Here is a 19,985-nt window from a genome sequence, read left to right as displayed (position 1 = left end):
ATTTCCTTATAGTGTCTCTATAGTGTCCCATATTGTGCCTGACATGTTCTTATACCCTCTGTCACATTCACTGTCTTTTGAAACAAAACTTATATATATATATATATATATATATATATATATATATATATGGGAGCCCTTCATTTGTTCAAACTTTGAAATGTTCGAAACCTATATGGCCAACACCATATGAGCGAACGTTTGAAAGGCCAACAAATTATAGCGGAGATCCCGCTACAGTGCAGGACTGGGTGATTCCCCTTTTCTGCACTGTAGTGCAATCTCAGAGTGAGAATATTCAAGTAGCAGGGGGTGGGGGGGGGATTCTGAACGGTCAACATTCTAAAGTAGACCCATATATATATATATATATATACATATATATATATATATATATATATATATATATATATAGATAGACACACAGACACACACACACACACACACACACACACACAGATATGCATATATATATATATATATATATATATATATATATATATATATATATATATATATATATATATATATATATATATATATATATATATATATATATATATATATATATATATATATATATATATATATATATATACACACACACACACATATATATATATATATATATATATATATATATATATATATATATATATACATATATATATATATATATATACGCACATATATAGATATATATTTGTATAGTTTTTTGTTACTCTCATGACATGACATGCCTTGCCCAAACCTTTGGATTTAGGCAACACCATAACACCAAAAGAATTCAATACAAACAACAGCCACAGATAAAAGGAAGCTTTATTCACCTTGGCAAAAATGCCTTCAATGAGTGCATTCTATATCAGAATAACACATAATATATAGTCTAACTAATGAAACAATTAACACTTTAAAAACATCAGTGAATTAAATACTTGCAAATTAACTTGGTTTTTTAACACTTTTGGAACCAATATATCATATTTTAGAATAAACAAGGCTTTTTTATACAGTAATGTATCTTACAAAGAATCCATTTCCCTCACATGTACATTGATTTTTCTAAGACACAACCTTTAAGAAGCTTAAAATCACTACGATGATAATTTCTAAAATGAACTGCCAAAGGATTGTCACAGCACCTATTCTTTTTATCTCTAATGTACTCCTGAAATCTCACCTTAAACATTCTATGACTTTCTCCCACATAAAATTTCTCACACAGACACATTAAAATATAAATATTTCCAGCAGTCACATGAAAAACTTTGCTAATGAGATAAAAGTAACACCGATGATTTTTTAAAAAATTTATTAACCACTCAACTGCAAATGTAACAATTCCCACATGAAAAAGTACCTTTTTAAGGGATACATATTTACGCACCTTAGCATCTGGTACTCTAAATTTACTATGAACCACCATATCAGCTATGCTTCATCCTTTCTTATATGAAATATGTGGGTATTGTTTTATTTGGTAGTATTTAATTAAATGAAGTTTTAATGTGTTAATTGTTTCATTACAGTATATATTATATGCTATTTCTATATAGAATGTACACCTTGAACGCATATTTGCCAAGGGACTAGAGGTGAATAAAGCTTCCTTTTATCTATGGCTGTTCTTTGGGTTTAAGCAGCCTTCTTGCTTGGGTTACTTTCTGGCCATTAAAATGTTTTACAGTTCTTCCTCAAAAGCTTTTTGCAACCTGGACATTAGTGCTCAGTTAAAACACTCCAGTAAAGCATCTCTGTGTTATTTTACAGGCTGGCCTTAAAGCACTAACACAGCTGGTGACTTATTTTGAACATAAATGGGGTGTCCTGGTCTGTCAATATTTCATTAGGTATCCCAGCTCTGGAAAATAGGAACACTTACTCAGTAACTATACAGCTGACATTAGCTTTATGTAGGGGAATAGTCAGAGGTTAGTTAGTTGCATAGTTCAGAATAAACAAAATGTATCAAACCCCATTACTGGATTTTACCAAAGACCCAACACTATCCCTAGAAGTGCATTTATAGACACTGGAATCAAAGGAATTTTGAAGCCTGGATAATTGGGTACCCTATGGCCTTCAGGACATCTAACACAAACGTTCTCCACTGATTGTGTTACTCCTGGCCACTAAAGCCTTGTTAGTATCCATGTTTTAGTCTTGCCGTTCCTATGTGTCCTCCTAGTACATGAGCATGTACTGACCTCGTCACTACATCACTGACACAACTAGTTAATGTACTACCTTTTCTCTGTCCTTATTTACTCTGTACAATAAACTAATCTTGTAGCTCAAAATGTGGCTAGGAAGTAGGAACATTTTGTTCATGTTTTTTCAGACTGTACTAGCAATATTTTCATTTGCACTTTTGTAAGTGCCATTTCCCACTGTGTCTTTTGAGAGTGTAACTGGCTTGTCTATTGGCCAGCAATCTGTGGAGTCTCCTCAACTTCAGTCTGTCATTAGGTTGAAGGCACTATCTTCTCTCCTACCACACATATATTGGGGTCTTGGACTCTAATTTTGCTAAGAAGGCAGGTCATACCAATGCTCTTTAATGTCAGTTGTTATTTCTATGCTATTCATTTTCTCTTGTTCTTTTCATTTATAAACTGGATACACAGAATCCTTTTTCCTTTTCTATATCACCTTCTTTGTCTTTTCTTTTTCTTGCTTATGTTTGTTGGATGGCACAGTGCTGCAGCGGTTTGCACTGTCACCTCACAGCAAGAGGTTCTCCAGTTTGATTCTTGGTGGGGGTGCCTTCTGTGCAGAGTCCGCATGTCCTCAGTGTGTTCATTTGGGTTTCTTCTAGGTGCTCCGGTTTTCTCTCACACTACAAAGACATGTGTCTGGAGCATTTCTCTCTGGGCCTCTGCTGAAAAGTCGTTTCCTTCCAAGTCAGACTTTCCCAGTAAACAAATGTTAAATACATTTTGTTGACTTCCTTCTATTTTAGGGTGAGTGAGCACTATTTTCTCACTTTCTTTTTCTTCTCTAGACTCACCCTTCACCCTCACCAATGGGTACCTCAGGAAAAAAATTATTCAGTTTTACTTTGATGTTCTTAATATTGATCACTGCCGTAGTAGCCTTAGCTACATGGGAAATATCCTGCCAAGGATATTAAAGCTGTCCAGCTTCCAAACCTTCAGGGCAGCTTTCAGTGCAACCAAACTGTCAAGCAGCTCAAGCTGAGCTGAATAAAAGACACATTTGGGTGCAAAGTCCTTCAGAGCTTTACTGCCACCAAAGAGTATGCTCCCTTGAGGCTTTTGAGGATTGATGGTCACCTTGTGCTCTCCTTAGCTAGTCAGATAAATTCCCTTTGTGAAAAAAAAACTTCCATTTTCTTATGTTTTACTAATGTTTTATTACCCTCCCTTTCAGGGCAGTTATTTTTACAGTTAGGAGTGTTGTGTTTTAATGGATTATCTCAAGACTGCAACATACGTTTAAATAGAGCACTTATTTGTTTCTGTCAATTTAAAACTAGTGTTATCTTACTGATAAAATATTTTCTGTAGAGAAATTGTGTTTATTTTATGCACACTGTTTGAAAGTGCTTTTTACTGTGTTTTTTGTAAAAAAAAAGTAACTTTTGTGGACTGGTAGTTTTACTGGCATTGCTATTTGTTTTCCTCATGATAGAAGAACCATTTTCTTCATGAACATGGAACAGATTGTCACTCCCATGGTCAGTCCTTCTTTCAGCCCCATAATAAAAAAGTTAACCAAACAGCCTTTGGCACCATAGAAGTCAAGCAATATGCTTTAGCCACAGGTGGGTGACTCTTCTGTGGTCCCACATCTTTTACCATGGATCCCTCTGGTGCAGCATGTACAGCCACTATGGACCAGGGGTTAGCCACATCCTCTACAGATGTTGGGGTCCCATCATTGGGCAAGGACGAGCCATGTTTTTTGGTCCCTGGGAGAGGAGATAGGGAAGGTTTCCCTGTTGTGATAGAATGTTGTGCCCATCCCAAGGGAGGCAGTGACTGCCTTTAGTAACATGTTTGGCCCCATTTTTCCTGTCAAAAAGAAACAGAAAACCAAGCATGTGTCTAGGGTCATAGGGTCATAGGTACATGTTAGGGTCATAGGTTAGTACTAGGCTAACTGCCCTTGCGAGCCATTTTAAGCCTAGCCAACTAAGCCCTTGTGAGACTCAAACCCTGTTCTATCTACCATCTAATCCTCTTCAAATTTCTTTGGATAGGAGCAATTTACTGGGACTGGCTCAGGCTTTGATTCAGGCTATTGATCCTTCTTATGAAGTAGTTTCTGGTAAAAGAAAGAGGGATGCCGACTTTCCTGAAGAGATTGAAGATTCTGAATCTGAACTGGAAGATGCATAGACAAATTTAGGGTTTTGTCCAAAATTTCTGATTCAGACTCAGAGGAGAGCTCTCTTTCTGATTCTCCCTCTGGGGAGTTCTCTTTCTCTGAGCACATTGCTAGAACATACCAATATTTTCTCAGTTGCTACAGAAGGATTTTCCAGAACTTACTCCCATTTTTTCTTGTCCTGTCTGCTTTAGATGATGTACATCCTGCTGTCCCTAAATAGGCAGGTAGGACATATAAAATTCATCATTCTATTAATTTTTTATACACTATTCGCCAAACTTAACCCATCAGCTATAGCCTTAGTTGACCTCTCTGCCACTAAGCATATAGTTAATTCCAATCCTACTCTTTCTAATAAGGATGGTAACATTCTTCATAGGTATGGAAAAAAGTGTATTCTTCTGCTACTTTGAATATCAGAATTTTAAATCATCAGGCTCATATGTTAAAGTTTTCTGACATATTGTGAAAGAATGAGGAATGTTTACCTACATCTTCCTCTTGTGAAGATAAATCTGTTTGAAACAACTTAGTTTCTTGTATTGAGCAGGTCACCATTTCCAGTGTGTGTATGGCTCTGTTGATACTTCTTCTGGGGTGTGGCCACTGGTATGGTTTTAAAGTGGTTTGCCTGGCTGCATTCTCAAAACCTTCTAGATGAAGTTAAAATGAGATTTTAAATTTTCTCTTGGATAGAAATATTGTGTTTGGTCGTTCTGCTGCAGAGTCAATCCATAATTGTGATGAAAGGGATAAGTTGATCCAGGGAATCTCTAAGATTTTTCAGCATTTCTTTTTACAAATTGTCCAAAAGATTTTCTTTCTCCTCATCCAATTTCATCAAAATACAGGGAAAAAAAAACAGTCTCGACCAAATTCAGGTAAGCGGACATTTACGCTGTGGCAAGGAGGTTACAAAAAAAGTCTCAAATGTCCCAAAACAAAGGACACTCTAGCAAGCTGAATATTCAAGAGACTTCCTGACCACCTCCCACCCTGGCCCACTTGCTTTTCCTGAATATCTGAATCTAATTTTTCTCTTTGGTAAGAAATCGTTTCAAACAAATGGTTTCTAAAAATCATTCATCAGGGTTTCAGATGGCAGTGGGAGGAAATACCTCCTTTCCAGGGTTCATTCCTCAACCTATAGATCACACTGTCTTATTTCCACCTGTTCTTCATCACATTATCAGATATCTGCTTACCCTTTGGGCTGTCTACTGCATCAAGCGTGTTCACAAAGTGTCTAGCTCCAGTTATAGATAATTTTAGGCTACAGGGTACCCACAATGTTCTATATATAGAAGACGTGCTTATCTTTGTAGAGTCTTTTTCAAAATGTCATGAATCTCTCTCTTGGGTGACAGATGTCTTATACAAGCTAGGTGTCCAAGAAAACATTCAAAAGTCTTCCTTGACTCCCTCACATAGGATTGTGTCCTGTGTTTCTGGGATGCCAACTAGACACCTCAGTTCAAAGAGCTTTTATTCCACAGAAAAAAATATATATCTTTGCGTAGATCTATTTCTAAAGGTTTTCCACTTAGACTTCAGTCAATACGAGGGAATACCACAGGATTTTGGGTCTCATGGTATCTATGATTCTGATGATACCCCTGGCAAGACTCCATATGCCAAAAATAGAGTGATATCTGAAATTTCTTTGGTCCCAGCATCAACACCCTTTATCTTTTTAGAGCCAAATACTGGGTTTGTCAGAACATAAATCACTTGGTGGAGACAACAGATATTCTTAAATCAAGCTCCCCTTTCTCACTCCCTGTGCCTAAGCAATCATTCATGACAGATGCTTCAGATTTTGCTCTAGGAGTAGTTTCATGAGAAATAAAAGTGTGGGGGGGCACCAAGGACAGATGTAAGAACATAAATATACAGGAGATGCTTGTCTTATCAAAGCACTCAGTTCTTTGAACCATCTTTAGTCCAGAGGATCTCTTCACATGGCTACAGACAATACCCTAGTGATGTGGTACATCAACAACCAAGGGGAAAGCAGGTCATACCTGCTTTGCAGACTAGCCATATAAGCTTGTGATATAGCTTCATAGTAAAGTCTCAGTCTAGAGGCATCCTACATTCTGTCAAAGAAAAAAAAAACTGTGTGGCAGAAAAACTGAGCAGCACCAGGGCAGACCCTCAAAAATAAAAACTAGATGGGGGGGGGGGGGGTCTTCCAAGATTTGATTCATCTATGGGGATTTATTCAAGCAGACCTAGTTTCCTCCTCTCTGAACAGTCAACTGGCAAAATTCTGTTCCAAGACTCCATGCAAGAAGGCCTGGAAGACAGATGCCTTTTCTTTTTTTTTTTTTTCTTTTCTTTTCTTACATCTGTTCTACTAATTATCCAAGGTACTTCTGAAGATTCAGTAGGAATCTCCCAAGATCATACCTCTCAACTGTCCTGATTTTCGCAGAATGTCCAGATTGTTGCTTCATATTTTTTGTCTGTTCCACATAAAATGTTGGGTTTTCTGCCAAACTACTGAGGATTGACATGACTGACATACATTTGACTTTCATACTTTATATCCTTCAGAAAATGCATGCTATCACAAAACCTGTTATTCTAGCAACTTTCTAAGTTTATAAGGGCAATATTTAAAACCTGCCCTTATTTTTGGGCCTTTGCCCCCCCCCCCATTACTTAGGCTCTGTCCACATTTCTTATTCTAAGTGGTTGAGAGGTATGCCTAAGATCATTGTGGTGAATTATTTCTGGCCTAGGAAACTGTGATTCTCATTCTTCTGGAAATGGCCAGGAGCAATTACAACTAACGTCCTCACAAAATGGATTTACTCACACAAGAACAGGGGTGTTTTATTCACGTCAACACATGTCATCTTCAAATGACTGCCTGGATGCTAGGGCCTTAACTCCTTTTAGGCCCTGTTTACTGAGGATGTGCAGCAGGTACTAATGGAGGCAGGAAAGCCTGCTACTTGAAAATGATATATTAGGAAAAGGTTTTCTAGTTGGTGCCAGCAACATCACCAACACCCATTCAGTGCTAGTTGTTCTCTGGTTTTACAATATATATGTGAGTCACTATCCTATGACCTTTCTTATTCCTCTATCAAGGTTCATTTATCAGCCATTTCAACATGTCTGCCTATAGATCCTCCTCTTCCAAGGCAGTCAAATGTGAAAATGGTCTTGAAAGGGGGTTTGCATAAGAGACCTCCAAGTAAACCGGTGTCCCCTCCTTGGGATCTTAATTTTGTGTTATAGAAACTAACATTTGCTGCATTTGAACTAGCCAATCTGGTTGACTTGATGTTCTTAACATGGACAACAGTTTTATTGATTGCTCTGACCTCTGCAAGAAGGGTATCTGAGTTGCAAGATCTTATGGTGAGTCAACCCTACCTCATTTTCCCCAGGGACAGGGCTTCTTTGAGAACTTATCCTTCTTTTTTTTACCTAAGTGGTATCTGAGTTTACTCTAAGTCAAACTATCCATCTACCTGTTCTCTTTCCTGAACCAAAAAATGAGGGAGAAAAGATACTACAAACCTTGGATGTACAGAGATGACTCAGGAACTATCTTGACAGAACTAAATTTTTCAGATCACCCAATCAATTGTTTGTTTCTTGTGAAGGTATGAAGAAGGGACAACTGGTGTCAAAACAAGATTATTTCCTTTTGTTATACTCACCATGACAAATCTACTCCATTCCGGGTCAAGGCTCACTCTACAAGGCCCTTGGCTTCTTCTATGGCTTTTTGTAAAGGGCTGGATTTTAGAAATATTCTAGAAGCTGTTACATTGTCCTCTGTACATATTTTTATTAAGTACTGTAAACTCGATTGCTTCTCTAGGTCTAGATCATGCTTTTCCTCAGACCATTCGCCGGGGGCTCCTGGACCTTTTTCCTTTCAACTCCCAAATATATTTAGCTATGGTAATCTACTCATATAGCTAAGGCTACTGCAGTGATCAATATGAAGAATATTGTACAGCTGTGTAAGTTGAACTTACCATAACAGTAGATATTTGAATGATCACTGGTGAAGTAAACACTCCCTCCTTCCATCAACCTTGTTTTTTGGTGTATTTTTTATGCCAGGGTTTAGATATTTATTTTTTGTTATTTCTAGCCATGTCCCTTCATGGCTCAACTTCCCTCCCTCTCTCTATTGGTAGGAAATCTCTGAAAGGCTCCACACCCAAACTTGTCTTTTAATCAGCTCAGCTCAAGCTGCATGACAGTTTGAGCACAGGGAAGGTGTCCTGAATCTTTTGAGGATGGCCAGCTGTTATATCCTTGGCAGGATATAACCCATGTAGCTAAGGCTACTGCAGTAGTGATCATTTAAATATCTACTGTTATGGTAAGTTCACCTTGCACAGCTGTACTTTCCTTACTTATAGGCACCTGTTTCCTAGAGTCAGCTCTTTTCTTTCACTGAGGAAATTGGGCTTAGAACTCTAAAAAGAGCTGTTTCTTCCTGTTTTAATACACTGATCAGGTTTTTTTGGTATTATTGTTTTTTCTCTCCAACACTCATTTTCTGTAGAGAATTCTCACTCTCTGGTGCTTTTTGGTTTTGTTTGACAAAAAGTTTAGAATTTTGTTTAGGCTATATTTTTCTATACTTTCTAACTTTGTGTTTCCTTAGAATATACCTTGTTGTAGCTGGATGTCGCAGTGGTGCAGCGGTTTTATTGTCGCCTCACAATAAGAGGCTCTGCAGTTGAATTCATGGCTGGGGTGCCTTCTGTGTAGAATCTGGATGTCCTCTCTGTATGGATTTCCTCTGGGTGGTCTGGGTTCCTCCCATGTTACAAAGATATATGTCTGTAATGCTTCTCCCTGGGCCTCTGCTGAAAATTGGCTTCATTCCAAGTTGGACTTTGCAAGTAAACACATGTCAAATAAATAAAATAATGATTGATTTCTTCTCTCATGTTGTACTAGATGCTTCCCCTGTCTACTCTGCCACACCTTCAAGCTGCAACATTATAGTAGGTAAAAAGAAACTGTATAAACATGACCATACTATCTGAATCTAGTAATCCTGTCATCTTCCTACCATTAAGACATTACACTTTATTAATTTAGCAGTACTAATATAAATAGGAAAAGGCTGACTATACTGTACTTGCAGACAATGCATTACATTCCATGGGTGTAATATGATTAGAAGCATGCTTTTAACTGGTCATAGTTTATATAGTGTTACAACTATTAGTGGAAACATTTGCTGTGTTTCACATGTTTTCCACATTTAAAACAGTATTCTAAACCTGAGGATGCTTTCTGTTCTTTACCAGTATTTGATACATGCCTTACCACAAATCGGCAGTGCTTAAATTTAGAAATACTTTCATTGCTTTACAATCTCTTTCTACCAGAACAATAAAATATTCAGCATCCTTAAAGTTACTTTGAGAATTTCTCTGTTGCAGAGAAGCAGGCAAAGATAAATTAATTGCATCATGATAAATTTTCTGTCATCTCATTTTTAGTATGTTGACATTCAGAATGTAATAACAGTTTAAGCATATGTTTTACACGTAATTGTGAACTTAACGTTATTAGGAAACATTGTTCAGCTGTGCACCTTCTGAGCTTGTGTCTTAGAGGTAAAAATGTCTTCTTTACTCTATGATAGTTCTGATAATTAATCCCTTCCATATTCAGAATGGCTTCTTAAGAGTACCATAGTAAGCTGTGCTGATACAATTCTAGTCCAGACAACCCAGTGTCCTCTATTTTGGTAGGCATACTGCCCAAAGGCCTTCATGTATGCCTCGCGGTCTTCATCCCTGGTCAAGTTTTAATGCTGGAACTGTCTTTGGCATTGACATAAGTCTGGCAATGGATGCCATACCCACAGCAGCTACTGTTAAGGTTTGAATGAGTTACTATACTGCAACTATCTTAGTGTTTAGACAGGTATGATACAGCTGCAGCACATACCGCAGGACGGGCTAATTCACAACCACACAGCAATCCTTTCTCTGAGTAAGGCAGATTTGCTCATACTATATGACTTCATGCAAACAGTGAAAGGTAAAGGACAGCAGTTTTGACATACAAGGTATGCTAAAATGTCCTCTGTACCCACTATTGCCTATTGCAATATACTAATGCAGTTTTTATTTCATGATAAAAGAAAACAGATTAAGCTAACTGCCCTTGTAGGTCATTTGAAGCTTATGAATTAGTCCATGTAATAAGAATTAAACCCTGCACCTTGTGTCTGTAAGGTGAACAACCCAACCAGTATACTAATGCAGTTTTTATTTCATGATAAAAGAAAATAGATTAGGCTAACTGCCCTTGTAGGTCATTTAAGGCTTACAAATTAGTCCATGTAAGAAAAATCAAACCCTGCACCTTGTGTCTGTAAGGTAAACAACCCAACCATTATAACAACCTCCTTTATAAGTAAGTACTAGCTTGATTGCTTGTGTGGGCTATTTTAAGTTTAGCCAATTTTTCTTAGTGAGAATCAAACCCTGTACCTTTTGTCTGTGAGGTACTTATTTTAAACATTAGGCCAAACCTCCAATATATATATATAAATATATATATGCAGTACCGACATTGCTTTATGAGGGCACTACTGCTTTATGAAAGAACGTGGTACTGCATTCACACCCATGGCTGTAGTGCTGACACATTCAACATGAGGTGATTTAACTGTTTAAATGTAGCACGCTGCTTGTTATATTTGCAGCAACAGCTTGCTACTATTTTAGAGGAGACTTTTTTTTTTTTTTTTTTTGCTTCAAAATCCTTTCTTTATATGTTTGTTCTTTGCTCCTGTACTTTGATCTAGCTATAATTATAAATACAGTTTCTGCATGCAGCTTTGGTATACTGTAAACTTGTCTCAGGATTATTATAGTACTCCTCTCATAGTAAGTAAGGTCATAACACATGGACAGAGAACATACTGCCTGCTTGATGTAGACTGACATATAACTTTGGCATCTATCATGTGTATAACGTCATCTGAATTTTTGAAATTTTTATTTTTGTTTCTCTGTGCCCTACAGTTTTTAAGTTTGTCAATCTCACCTACTGTATCTAGCAAATAAGATCCTGAATTTTAATTCTCCCAAATGGAAGATAATCTTTATAGCTTGAGCATGTCTTCATGATTCATTTCTGTTTATGTTATTGCTTTTGTGTACTAAATCAAGTGTTTCTGAACATTTAACAGAACTGTATTCAATAAAACTGACAGACTATGTGTCAGAAGTCTTTCGACTGCACTGTACGGTAAATACAATATAAATCAAAAGTGAATCTACTCATGTGTGACTATTTCAAAACAACTGATTCTGAATTTTCACTTGCACTGTTTCCATTAATCAGCCTGTAATTTAACACTAAAATAAATAAAAAAAAAGACCAGTCAACTTGACTTAATTTGGGAGGCATCTGGTAAATAAAATTGATTTTAGAAACCATTGATTAAATTGAAAACACATTCTTCAAGTAAGACAACGTATCAAAACTGCTCCCTTTGTAAATAGTGTGATCCTGGACTAGATTTATTTGTATGGGGTGTTTTCATATTGTTTTTATCTCCTACATATTATTAGTGGTAGCATTTGTATTACTTATTAGCATTTTGTATTGTGCATTGTTTTTAGCTTTGCACATTACATATGTAACATTTTGTAATGCATGTTCTGTTTTTCGTGTTATGTACAATAACATTTCTACTAAGTGGTAATTTTTGTCTTTGCACATTGTGGTTAGGATTGTGGTTGTGATTCAGAAAGAATCCTACTGTGAGTATAAATTGATGCAGCAAAAATAAATAGTTTTTGTGATTATGAAAAACTGTGATTCAGAGACAGATTAGCTGCAACGAGGAATTAACTCATTACCAGTTAATTTGCATGTCTTTGTTGTGGCCAGCTACATAAATCAGTTACAGCAGGCATTTTTGGGGAAGAGCAAGTATCTATTTATCATGTGCTTTTCCCCCTGAATGCCTCATTAGCATTGGAGTCGGCCTTGAAGACAAGCAGAATCACTGTGGTGGGCATACCTATCAACTTCTTAGAGCAAGAAATCTGGACAAAGCCATTAGTAAAAGTGGGACAAAGGCCAACAAATAGGAACAATTTTTAAATGTTGCTCTTACAAACTTAGGAAGTTGATGGGTTTTGCATTAGCATAACAGTATGAAGCCCACAACTCAAATGTCTGTCATTATTTTCTAACTTGAGTTTTCAATGATTTGCCACTAATTTGCCAGAAAACCACAATTTTATGAAAAATTGACTAAAATATGAGGCAAGAATCTGGACATTCTGTGAAAATCTGTATAGTTGAGAGGTATGGTGGTAGGGCTGTTTAAAAACTGAAAATCACCACCACCATTTGAGGAGAAATGCTGTCATTATGGCTTATTGCTGGTGGTAGCACTTTCAGAATCCTGGGGTATATACAGTAACATTTGCACTGCTTTTGATTTTGTATTTGCACAAAACGAACAGTAACATTTACACTGCAAACACTGCAAACACTGCAAACACTGCCTTAAAATCAGGAAAAAGCATAATAAATGCAGTGAAAATGAGTCATGCATAACTCAACTGATTCCAAGTTAAACAAACCTGCAAAGTTTTTGACACAAACATAACTTTGTAAATATACCTAGTGAAAGAATATATACTTTGAGCACCTCAATAAAGCATGCAGAGCTGAGGTATTCTGTGTATTTCCTGTTAAAATGTCTTTAGGTGCATAACATATTGTCAACATTTCAAAGCTGTGTCCAACTTCAGTGGTTTATCTCAGTTTAGCATGTACTAAATATTAACTAACTTAATTTCAAACCCAATTCCAAAGTTTATCTCTGACAGGAAAACAAATCACTGATTTGTATCAAAAGCACTAGAGGGATTTCTGGCATGAGATGTTTTAAAGCATATCATACTGTCAGAATATTTAGACATCCATGCCTGGTAGCTTGCAAACTGTTTAAACATCCATGAGAAATAACCTTCATTGCAAGTTCATTTTAATATTCTTGGTCTAATGGATTATCTTTTTTGTTCTTTCTCTTTTCCATTTGATTATATTCCTTGGACTTCTCACTTAGATTTCTACTGATTACATGCCATATTATACATGGCAATCAAAACAGACATTGCTTGCTGTTCTGTTTTATCGATGGATTGTTTATTTTTTCTTACCACGGACAGTGTGCTATAGGCAATACCTAGTTTTAAAATGATGACATCTATAATTGAGGTCATTGTACAGAACAGTTCAAAATGAGACCGTGGGGAGTAAAACACATCACTTTGACATGGTTTAGAAATAAATTCCACGCTAAGAGTGCATATTATCACAGTCTCGCCTTTCTGCTATTACACTGCAGCTATGATAACTGATTTCATTCTTCAGTAATAGTTTTTTTTTGAAATGCTGGAAATATTTTTCAGTAACAAGATACAGTTATGTTTATAATTGAAGTCAAAGAGGCAATGCTTTAATATAAAATATATATATATATATATATATATATATATATATATATATATATATATATATATATATATATATATATATATATACTGGCTGACCAAAATGAATGCGCATTCTCATAAATGAGCGTTGATTTTTGAACAGTATATAACTTAGTAATGAAAACAATCTCTTATGACTTAAGTCAGATACAGTATATTGTACTGGTTTAGTCTGTAAATAAATATTCACATTTGATTATAGTTAATATCACCAAGTCTGTTATTTTATGATTTCTGAGAAGTAATTCCTTTCCTTCAAATGCCATATCACTACTACAGTAATAAATGTAAAAGACTATAATCCACACATTGGAGAAGGAAGGAATAATATTAGCAATGCGCACTTTTGCATGCTGTGAGACAACACAACTTCAGCATTATATTCTAAGGAGCATTTCTAAGTATAGAATACGAATATGATGTGCATACTTAGCAAATGCTAAGGCAGATGGGAGATGCAAAGATGAAAGTAGAGCATGTACAGCTGAAATGGTAGAGTGAGGCATTCCTCTAGTCTATCATTAGACAGTAAAGAACTGCAGAAATTATAGTTTTGGTGTCGCTGCTTTCCTAAAAGGTTTTTCAGTATAATATCCATTTCAGTAATACACCGTCATAAATATTTACACAGTACTTATCTCTTGGCTGTTCTTCAGCACAGAACAAAAAAAACACATAACTGAAACATAAAACGAGACGAAAACACCGCTGAAACAGTGTGAAGGTAGAAAGAGTTGAGTGCCGTGGTAGTTTCCTTTCTAATGAAAACTTTGCACGTGTGTGTGTGTGTGTGTGTGTGTGTGTGTGTGTGTGTGTGTGTGTGTGTGTGTGTGTGTGTGTGTGTGTGTGTGCATGTGTGTGTTTATGTATATATATATCTATGTATAAACCTAGCCATGTTATATTCTTGTTCCCTTATTGACCAAGTTGTATGGTCTATATTTGCAGCACGAGTCTATGATCAGCACTGACTGTCCTTATCCAAGAGGTGACACTTCTGCAGTAAATTTACAGTCTGCTATCCAGTTGTCTAAGTTATGCTTAAATATGGTCATTGAGGAGCTCTGTTTTACATGAATTGTTAAACAGCAAACTTGGGAACGCATACACAGACTCACAAAGTTCTCCAATTCAGGATGGTGCTGGTAAGTTGACACACACTGGTGATGAATGGTAAATCCCGCTATGCAGCTCTGGAATAAATAAATCCTTTCTTGCTCAAAGGTTATCCAAACAATTGCCACATTCAAGCATCCAAATATAAATAGTGGACAAAAGGTACAACTAAAACCAAACTGGACCAAACAGGGCCAGAAGTTTATTGAAACATTAAACAACACGGTACAAAAATACTGCTTTTCGTCCTTTCACCATACAAAGACTTCTTCAGACAAATGGTTCTACACAAGAAACCAGCCTGTGTTATAAAGGCAATTTCAAATTTAAATTGTGCCCCTCCCCTACTACAATCCGAATGACCTAATTTCCTGATCACAAAACATTTGTCATTTCCTCTTCCTAGTTATACACCCATTCAGTAATATACACAATTCACTTGCAAGAACAAGAATAGGTTAAAACATTAAAGTGAAATGAATAAGAGTACAATGGGTAAAAATACACAAAAGTAAATCCCCATTTCAAGTATAAAATCACTAAACAAATATAAGTATTATGAACTGCAAGAATAACAAGTCCAAACATACACATTTAAGCATTTAAACATTATGTCATTATATAATAAAGGTAAGGAGGGGGGAATGTTGTGACATAATAATGACATAATGATGAACAACTCTGATTTCTGTTGACTTCTAAGAATTTAATACTATAATGTATGAGAACCAGTCGGTCATAAAACTATAACAAATAAAACTTAAAATAAACATTTTGTGACAAAATATGCTAAAAATAAAATGATGAAATAATAATATAAATGTCACAAATATATATTATGTATATATGTTGAACATTGAAAATGAAGTGCGTATTTAAACATTATATGCTCTACCATTTCTGCATGTGGCACAATGAATGTCAGAGATAAAATAGCCTATCTATTCAATGCTTTCAATTTCAAAATACTAGAAATAGAATATTGTTCATTAAGCCCTGGTACTGAGCAGGCTCTTATGCAAGTTGCCACAACAATTCTAGTCTCTCTAGAAGCAGGGGCGTCGGTCCCCCTCTATCATTGTGGACACATTCACCTATTACTCTAAAGCCAAAGGTATGACTCGAAAATGTCGCTGTATGTCTAGCTAAAGCATTGGTCATGTTTCCAGTTTGTATACTATATAGGTGTTCATACACCCTTTCCCTCAGTCTCCTCTCAGAATTGTTGTGAGGTATGTTCTTGAGGAGGAAATATCCTCCTACCTTGGTGAATGCACTTATAAGGGAAGTATCATTAACTATTAGGCCACCCTCCCATGGATTTTTAAAAAGAAAATTGTGTGAATCAGGAACCCTGTAATATCTGTCAGGTTTTCTAGGAGCAGGAGGTAAAGAATTAGGGGCCAAACTAGATTCCGAAAAGGCATCATCAACAATGTCTAGTACAGGAGGTATAGCTAAAGGCCTATAGTGAGGCAGGAGTAAGAAATCCCTAAGCCTCTTTTTCGAATCAGAAAATTCATGACTTTCCCAGTGGAAATGCTCCCTTACAGTATGTAAGGTTTCACCAAAAGAAAAATCCCCTGGAGGGGAAGCAGAGGGAATAGGGTCCTCGGCATCAGAATCCTCATAAGTGGATAAGGGCAAATCCAGATCATCAGAAGAATCAGAAAAATCAGAATCCTGGTCAGAAGATTCATAAACAACTTCAGTCCTAGGTCTCTTAGAAGGGGGAGGTTGGCTTCCCTTGATTAAAGTTATAAGATCTTCATCCATTTTTATCATTTGTTTTTTAGGCATAGAGGCCTGAGCATGCAGCCTGGGCGTCGGTTTCTTAGGCATGGTTCGAGATTTAGGCCTAAACGAAGAAGGAGGTGTCGGTTTAATATGCAAGTCCATAGTCCTGAATACACCCTCAGAAGCCGGTGCTTGCACAATGGCTCCGGACCCATCCAATGTAGAGACGTCTGCATGTTTCACAGTTGAAGCATCTCACGGCATACCGGACTCTGAATGGGTCTCAGTAGAGGCCTGCGAATCAGAAATAGTGGGTATCAGGGGCTGCAAAAATGCCTCATTGAGTACTGGTGAACTGGCGACTGGCTTAGGAGAAGTGTCGTTGGCAGCTTTGGACCTAGGCGGCCTGTCTCTGTCTTTATCTTTGCGTTTCTTCAGAATCCCGGTAGTCGGATGGCTAACCGATGACATTTCTAAATTATTAGCTCACTGGATTTGAACCCTGCATCAGTTGTCCTTTTTCTTCTAAGCTCACTGCACTTGCACCTTATGCCATAGAGAAAGTTTAAAATGTAATGACTGCAACAGTTAAACACAAAGAACATCACCTTTTTTGTTACTAGATGAATATTTCAACACTCACATAGAGTAACAGGGAAACTTGGAGGTGGTGTATTTGAGAGGAATGAGTTCCCATATCTCAATGGAAGTGATGTGCTATTTAGGACTTCTGAACAAATCATGCACAGGTAATGATTTAACCCCAAACAAAGGCAGAAGTGTCTATTGATCACTGTAGAGATTCATCAGCTAGGGTTCAGTTAGACAGATGTAGGCAAACAAACTAACTAGTAATTGCCTTTGAGAAACAACTGAGAGACACTTCCTTACAAGAAAGGTTCAGCTGCTATATCTATGAAGTCTTTGACAGACACTACTCACAAGAAAGGTTCAGCTGCTATATCTGAGAAGTCTTTGACAGACACTTCCTCACAAGAAAGGTTCATAGATTCAAAGGTAGGTACTAGGCTATCAGCCCTGGGGCCTATAAAAGCCCAGCCAAAAAGGTAGCCTGGCTTTTGCCACCCAAGAAAATTATTTTCCTATGCCACTGTCGAGAAGAGCCACAGAGGTGATCCCCGGGGTGAATTTCCTACTTCCCATGCAATCATCAAGATTTTTCTTGAAGAGTGCTAATGAGGAGCTTTGTTTGATATAGAAAGGTAGTTTATTCCAGAGTATGGGAAGTCTCTGGGACAGGAATCTATCCCTCCGGCATGTTCTGTTTATTGTGGTGACAAGGTTTAGGTCCTAGAGCATGTAGAAGGGAGGGATTGGGATTTCTTTAAGTGGAGCATGTCCAACAGCTCTGGGTTTGACATAGCTTTGTATGTTAGGCAGAGATCACCTCTGAGTAGGCGATATGCGATGGAGTAAAGCTGGAGTTTTTTGAGACGGTCTTTGTAGGGCATCTGTTTGAGGCTTGTAATCCTCTTTGTGAAGTATTTCTGCGGCCTTTCCAGTTGTTGTAGATGTCTTGTGAGGTACATACCAAAAGGGGCATTGTACTCTATAATGGGTCTAATGAGTAGAGGGGAACAATGACCTCTTTTTTTCTGGATGAGAAACCTTTTGTGATGAGATGTGCCACGTAGAAGGATTTCCTGACTACTGTGGCGATGTGATTATCAAAGGAGAGACTACTGTCCACCTGCATCCCAAGGTCTCTTATCACACTTTCAGTGTTAAGTATACTACCGCCTATGTTGTAGTTCATGGGTACAGAGTTTTTACCAAAGGGGATGACAGTGCACTTTTTGGCATTGAGCTTGAGCCTATGGCTTTGACACCAGGCATCTGTCTCAGTGAGGCCCTTTTGTAGGATGTCCACATCATTAAGAGTTTCAATTATGGCTCCTAGTTTGCGGTCATCTGCAAACTTCGTTAGCCAAAGGCCTTCTGTGCTGTACTTCAGAGAAGTAGATACCAAACAGGAGAGGACCCAGGACTGAACCCTGTGGTACTCCACTTGTCACTGGTCTGAAGTCAGATTTGAAGTCTGCTACTTTCACAGTGTGGGTTCTGTCAGTGAGCCAGTTGGCAACCCATCTTGTGACATAGGGATTTACACCTAGTTTAGTGAGTTTATCTATAATTACAGAGTGGGGGATGGTGTTGAAAGCCTTGACAAGATCTAGATAGGCTGTGTGCACCTTACCCTTGTCTACGGCTTTGGTGACTGCTTCAAAGAAGTCTATCAGGTTTAGGAGACATGATCTGCCTTTTACAAACCCGAACTGGGTGGGGTCCAGAGTTTGGAGATTACCAATGTCTTTGTTTATAAGTTCCATGATGATAAGTTCCATTGACTTGCAGACCAGGCTTGTTAGGCTAATGGGGCGGTAGTTCCCGGGGTCTATGGTGCCCCCCCCCTTGTAGAGTGGGATAACCATCTTTGTGCACCATTCAGCAGGCACAAAGCCTGAGGTGAGGCTATGATTGAACATGGTACTTAGGTGGGGTGCCAGTTTGTTCTGTAGTTCATGTAGAATGCAGCCTGGGATGTTGTCTGGTCCCATGGATGCTGTGTTCTTGGCTTTGGAGAGTGTGGTTTTTACCTGTGTAGCCATGATTACAGGAACTTTGCATTCTTCCGGTATAGAGATGGGCTCTTTAGGGGGTGAGAGGGGGTAAAGTTAGCACTGAACCTATCTGCCAGGCTGTTGGCAATATCAGTTGGGTCTGTATATTTAGTGCCATTGTGCTGTAACTCAGAGCAGATCTGAGTGTTGCCATTGAGATTCTTGACATAGTTATAGAATGCTTTGTGGTTGTCTTTAGAATCAGTGGCAATTTTGTTTTTGTAACTAGCTTTGGAGGATTTTATCAGGGATTGCAGCTTCTTACTGAGGCTGACCAGGGAGCTCCTCCACTCATGAGATTTTACTCTCTTTTGCAACATTTTCTTCCTCCTGTTGTACAGTTTGTTTATGGCAGGGGACCACCAGATCGGCTTCCATTTTTTGGAGGATAGGGTCTTGGTTCTGTTTGGGATAGCACAATTCTGGACTCATGTAAGTGCTTATAAAGTGCAATTGTGTAGGATTCAGTAGTCGTAACTGTATTGTCCAACTGCATGGGTGTCATGAAGTTCACCACTTCTGTCTTAAGAAGCATGAAGTTGGCTTTGGAAATTTTTTTTTTTACCATGGTTTCCTTAATGGGGGGTGGGGGCAGGATGTG

The 19,985-nt window shown here is 37.6% G+C and overlaps 1 protein-coding gene across 2 annotated transcripts in view; it reads right to left on the bottom strand.

The window, feature by feature from the left end:
* Window positions 1-19,985, bottom strand: part of FSTL4 (follistatin like 4) — a 3,154,652-nt gene that overhangs the window by 672,419 nt on the left and 2,462,248 nt on the right. The gene's annotated exons all lie outside the window — the stretch shown is intronic.

This window comes from Protopterus annectens, chromosome 4.part0, assembly GCF_019279795.1.
Source record: "Protopterus annectens isolate FY-2018-M chromosome 4.part0, PAN1.0, whole genome shotgun sequence".
Lineage (NCBI taxonomy): Eukaryota > Metazoa > Chordata > Ceratodontiformes > Protopteridae > Protopterus > Protopterus annectens.
Note: the sequence above shows the minus strand (reverse complement) of the source record. Positions and strands in the feature narration are given on the sequence as shown.